The sequence below is a fragment of the Mastomys coucha genome, unplaced genomic scaffold (assembly GCF_008632895.1).
Source record: "Mastomys coucha isolate ucsf_1 unplaced genomic scaffold, UCSF_Mcou_1 pScaffold20, whole genome shotgun sequence".
NCBI classification, from domain to species: Eukaryota; Metazoa; Chordata; class Mammalia; order Rodentia; family Muridae; genus Mastomys; species Mastomys coucha.
This window is the reverse complement of record NW_022196903.1, coordinates 91,388,270-91,394,269: the sequence shown is the minus strand read 5'-3', so window position 1 is coordinate 91,394,269 and position 6,000 is coordinate 91,388,270. Positions and strand designations below refer to the sequence as shown.

Genomic DNA, 6,000 nt, shown 5'->3' with positions numbered 1-6,000 from the left:
AAGCCATTACACTGATAACAGAAGTGCCCCCAAATAATGAGGTCCACAGGCATGGTACCCAGATGAGGCCACCATGCTGAGTCACTTAGACCTAGAAGCCAACCAAAGTCGACTTAACAGCGAACTCACCTCGAACACATCACATCTCCTCCCAGGTTCCAAGCCCTCCTCTGTCTCCGTGCTTGAATGGAAACTGTAGGACTGAGTGCTTCCTAGGGTTGGTAATTAAATGACCTCCCTTATATGCAGGGAACCCAAGTGTGGCTATTCTAATTACACATAAATGAACAATTGCTCACTTGCAAGCCTCAAGCTATGGAACATGTGTGCTTTTATCCCAAATTTGAGTGATCAGCAGGAAATCTTTGGAAAGTACAAACTTGCTAAAATTAAAATCTTGCTGCAGGGATGGTATGACCTTCTTTTAACCTTGTCTTTCAAATTTTACATAAAACAAACAAAAAAAATCAAAGAAGCCTAATTGGTATGGGTAAATAATGTATGGCACATTAATAAAATACTTGATTTATGTGTGTGCTTTGCATATATATTTTTTGAAGTCTGAAGTATAAAGGTTAAAGATTCTTATTCAGAGCAGCGACCTCATGGAACTTTTCCATTCCCACCATGTTTACTTTGTTGTATTGTTAAAAAAAAAAAAATCTCTAAATGAGAGACTGGAGATCTGGCTCAGCAGTTAAAAGCACTGCCCCCTTTCCCCAGGACCTGTGTTCACTCCCAGTACCCACATGATAGCTCACAACTGTCTGTAACTCCAGTTCCAGGGCAGCCAATTCCCTCTTCTGGCCTCTGGAGCACCAGGCATAAAAGTGGCAAGTAGAAACGGGTTTGTTTTTGTTGTTTTTGTTTGTTTCTTTGTTTTTTGGAGGGGAAACTAGGAATGGAGAAATTTACATGTAAATAAAGAAAATATCTAATAACCCGCCCCAAAAAAGTGGCAAGTAGATATATGTGCAAACAAAGTACCAATGCACATAAATTCCTTTTTAAAACCCAATAAGCATGTATCTACCATTAACCCAAATCAGTGAATACTTTAAAGGTGTTCTAATTTGGATATGTAGTACGTGTCTTTGTTAACATAGTAGCTCGATTTCACGACACACATACCAAAGTATCAAAACACTCCTTTATGCTGAAAACAAAAACAAAAACTCTAATATAGGGCTGGAAAGAGAGACAGGAAAATTCTAACATAATCTTCCATCAAAACTCTTCCTTTGTGTGTAATAGAGCCATGAGTGATTTTTTTTTTAACCTGGAAATTCTATATTTCAGGTTCCCAATGTTCATGGCTGTCATTCTGACCATAGGTATCTACTCATATCTATTAAATTACAACTTCCTGCAGAAAACATCTTTTATTCGATTCATTGCAGTGGGTTTTTTTCATACTGCCCAGTATGGAGTTACCAATTTACTGGTTCTACAAAGACTACAAGAGGTGTCGATTATTGTTTTTGAAACTCAAATATCATTGTCTAGATGTCTCCTTTGATTTATCTTACAATCATATTTAAATTAGGCCCATATTTACATATTGCTTGTATTTTGAAAACAAATACCATCCACCTTTCAATGGCCTTGCTCCTCTTCCACTCCTCCCTCCTTTTTATGACAGCATCTCCTAGAGAATTGATTGGCCAAAAAAAGAGTCTCTTGAAGCAAGACCTAATGTAATCCCTTGGTTTTCTTAATTCTGTGTATGCATATTCATTCTATTTCTTCACCCTGACCAAACACCTATAGAAACAACTTGAGGGAGCAAAGATGAACTTGAACTTGACTCACAGTTTCCGAGAGTCTAATCTGGCATGGTGGGAAAGGAATGGAAGAAGCTATAGCAACATCCATTGCAACATCGTAACACCATGGACCAGGAAGCAGAGAACTGGGGAGCTAATCCAGTTTACTTCCTTCAAAGGCTCACCCCTAGAGACTTACTTTCACCAGCCAAGTCTCACCTTCCAAAAGGCCCCCTATTTTACAAAATATCCCCACCTAGAAGGAAACAAAGTCTCAACAACTTTAGCTTATAGAGGATATTTTTACAAGGGTGAACACACTGTAGCAAGGTTTGCAAATTTACAAGTGGGTATCACCTCTTCCCAGGGTCCTGTTCTCAGGCCGGTCAGCTGATCTCTCTGCCTCATGGGCTTCGCCAATAAAATAGTGCTCCATAAACTCAACTGACACTGAATGTGCTCACACTGCGTCAGAAGCTGATAGAGTCTGATGCATTCCTGGCTGCAGGAAGCTTCCTTATCTTCTCAGGCCTGGGGTTGGGAGGTGGGGGTGAGGGTGGGGGTGCGAGGTGGGAAGTGAGAGGGAAGTGAGATGGTGTCAAGTGATCGGCTTACACAGCTCAGGTCGGGAAGGGCAAGTAATTACCACTCAACAAATGTTAGCTGTTCATTCAGTATTTTCTATTTAATGGAAAGCAAACAGTCCATTCAGCACCAGAAGAAAATTTAATTAAATCTTACACCAGGCACCCACAATATTTATCACACACCAAGCCATCTCAAGTGTCTGTCACTTCAGATCTTGCCTTCTCTCTTCCCTTCCCATCAACAGCACTGCTATCAGGGCCTGGAAAGCCAAGGTCCTCTCCCTGCCTCAAACTGTGTAGCACTGCGATCTGTTAAGAAGAAGGAAACAGAGGAGCAAGAACAGAAGAAGACAAGAAAGGGAAGAAAGGACGAATACTGAAAATCCAGTATTGCAGAAAGATTAAATATTCACCAGTGGTAAGTCAACTAACTGTTCAACAAAACACAGAGCTATGTAATTGTGTAGTTGAAGATAATTAGTTTTGTAATGGATTTACTTTGAAAGATGAATTAACTGCAAGTATGCAGAGAAATGAGGCAGGGAGGGGGAAGGGCTACGGGGGGAGGGCGGTGTTATAAAGAGGTTTAAGATGTGGTCAGCCATTCCACCTGTCAACTCATTTGTATAAATCTTAGTTGGGGTCTTTCATGAACTGTCTCCTTTTCTTCTCCCAAACACTGCGTTAGGGTCAGCATCAGATCAGACTGAGACCTCTTCTCTGTCACTATTGGCTGTTTGGAGGGAATCTTTCAGAGCCTTCAAAGAAATGGGAACACAGCACCTCCGAGTCAGAGAATTAAATGTCATATCATAAATGTCTACTGTGGGACAATATCAGACACCCCTTGCTCTTTCGTTTATTCAGAGCCATCTGATTGCAGGAGTCTAAGATCCAGTCATTTCTCCAGGCCCACTCAAGTCCTGAGGGAACCTTGCATCTCTCACCGTCATCCTAAGGTCCCGGGATGCCTAAATCCATGAAGCACAATAGAGAGTCCCATAGCCTTTCAAAGTTAGGGTGATACAAAGAAGCTGGCTTTCCCGCCGCCTCCTAGATGCACACCAAGATCCTCTCGAATTCGGTACCCGCCGCCTGTGCGCGCGCAGAAGGCCAGGCGAGCTGCAACCGCGGGGCCGAGCGCCCCCTCCCTGCTCCGCTCCCCCTCCTCCTCCCGATACAATGACTGGGCCGGAACAGCGCATCCGCCGAGCCTCATTGGCAGGGCCGCCCTGGCCCCCGGAGAGGCGACGGGCGGGGGCAGTGCCGAGAGCGCGGTGGAGAGCCGGTGCTGACAGCGGCCAGAGGCTGGACTGAGGGAGGTGGGGACACTCGGAAGGCGGCGCGGGCTCCTCCGTGGAGCGTGGGTATCCCGGTTAGGAGACCTGGCCAGGGGATGCTGCGGGTTCTGGCTGCCCGGCTAGCCGCCGCGGAGTTGGAGTGCGCGGCTCCGAAGCTGAGCCCAAGCCTGGGCGGAGAGGAGGAGGACCGAGAGGAAGACAGCTGCCGCAGGGGAAGGCGCCGCGCGCCGTGGAGTTGCGGGACTGGCGCGGAGCGGGTTCCCCGGGTCCTGCGCGCTGCGCAACGCAGACAATAAAGTAGCAAGGCGACAGTCCCGCTCGCCCGAGGAAGGAGGCGGCAGGTAGGTAGGCGACTGTCCCCGGGTTATCAGAGCACGCTGTCGGTGGAGGAAGGAGGCCGAGGTTCCACCTTAGGAGCGCAGCGTGCGCCCCCCCTCGCTGAGCGCAGGTTGGGGACCCGCAGAGCAGGTCCCTAATCTCCTGCCACCGGGAAGCCCCGCCCCAAGGCTCCCGGGCTGGTGCAGCCTGGACTGGAGTTCCTAGGCACTTGGCGCCGCTCTTTGGTGGCTCTGGCAGTGTGGTGACAGGAAGTTTGGCGGGTCTGAGGCTTTGATGCTGGGGGGGTTTGAGAACGCGCCTCATTGGACCACGCGCTCTTTGCTTTGGTGGGAGGTAGGGAGAAGAATCGTTGAATCCCAGACACTGCTTCCCGGAGGAGCCCTTCGAAGGTGCTGGAGGGAGTTGAGGGGTTCCTGGCGTTAGCCGAGGACATCCAGGGCTTGCTTGGCTTGGCTACCCTTTGTAAATAGGCGTGTCACATCCTCTGCGCGCCTGTATTGGAGAGGCTGTGTGCGTGTGAACCGCTCCCTGTCAATTTTCTGGAGTATTTCACTTTTGATTTTCACCGGAGAAGGCACATTTGACCCTAATTTGAGAAATGCTGTTTTGTTTGGACTAGAGACCAACGTCTTCCTTTGCAAAGGGAGTCCTGCACTCTTAAAGATGCTCCTGATTAGAGCTAGGTCTCTTTACAAAGAGGGAAGATCTGGGCTCCAGTCTTCCCCTGGTCTGAGAATTCAGTGGCAGGAGGAGGTCTCTCTCTCTCTCTCTCTCTCTCTTGCTCTCCTTTGTGTGGCCGCTTCCTTCCTTCCAGATGTGAGAGGGTTGGGTTGGGCGCTTCTGGGTGCGGTAATAATTATCCTGAGCATTCCTGAGATCTGCTAGGACTTGTAAACATACCAGAGCCAACTCCTCTGAACTTTGCGGGTTGACTTGATGTGTTTGCTGGTACCCAGAGTGCCGCGTCTGCAAGGTTGCCCCTTGGGGAAGCAAGACTCCGCTGCGGTGCTGACAGCCTCAGTCTCTCAGGGACGAAGTTGAATGATTCTTCAGTGTTAGCCTGAGCTTGCCCCAGAAACATACCAGCCAACTCAAGAGGATGTGTTCAAGATTACAGGGCAATCCTGACTTGCTGATTCATGTCCCAAGGGGAGTGGATCTGTGGAGCTCCCAAATCCAGTGTCTGGAGGGGAAGAAAAGCTTCTTCGCCTTACTTAACCCTCTCAAGCTGCTCTTTGATCTGTCACACAAGCGTGCTGAAGAGAACTAAGGGGGATCTGTGTCAGACAGACGGATAGGCAGTTTGCAGGCATCATGAACAGTTCGGGAGATGGTAAGGCAAACCCTAGAGGGAGAGTAAGGACTGTGCCATTAAAGAGTTTACTAACAACTACTCTCGTGTTAGACTCCTGGAAGAGCAGGGTCATTAGAAGGCACCCCAGTCATGTGCGGTTAATGATTATAAGGAAAAAGAAATAAACAAATCAACAACAGTAGCCACCTTGCCAGTGTTTTTCCTCATAAATTTAAGTTGATGGAGAATCAAGAATTGTGTGGTTTGTGGTTATTGTCCCCAAATTCAGTGTTACAATATAGCCAGCAGGTTTTCTGTAAACAAAGGCACACATATACACACTCAGCCTGGAGTGGTACATATATTTCCCAGAAAAGGTCAAGAAAAACTCAGGATTTCTTGGGACAGAGAAGATCTGTCGCTTCTTCAGGAGGTTGCACACATATTAACCAAACACCTTATTTGCATATATTTGAAAATGCAGATAGAAAGTATTTTAATAAGACAATGGCAGGAAATGAAGAAGTCTACCTAAAGCACATTGACAATGAGGTTTGATTCTTGTCGTTGTCCACAAAGCTTGCAGAAGATCATTCTTTAGGGTATGCAAGTATTTGTCCTAAATGTCACTCAGTCTGCAAATTCACAAGGGGCTTCCTGTATCAGGTACAGAGTTATCTTTGAGGCCAAAGAGTCTAGAAAAGTGTGGGAGG

At 47.0% G+C, this 6,000-nt stretch overlaps 1 protein-coding gene across 1 annotated transcript in view; it reads left to right on the top strand.

The window, feature by feature from the left end:
- Window positions 1–3,896: 3,896 nt before the first annotated feature.
- Frmd4b (FERM domain containing 4B) overlaps window positions 3,897–6,000 on the top strand; it is a 319,697-nt gene continuing 317,593 nt past the window's right edge. Inside the window, exon 1 of the mRNA XM_031382703.1 lies at window positions 3,897–3,995. The gene's annotated coding sequence lies outside the window, so the exon portion shown is untranslated. The remainder of the gene's footprint in view (window positions 3,996–6,000) is intronic.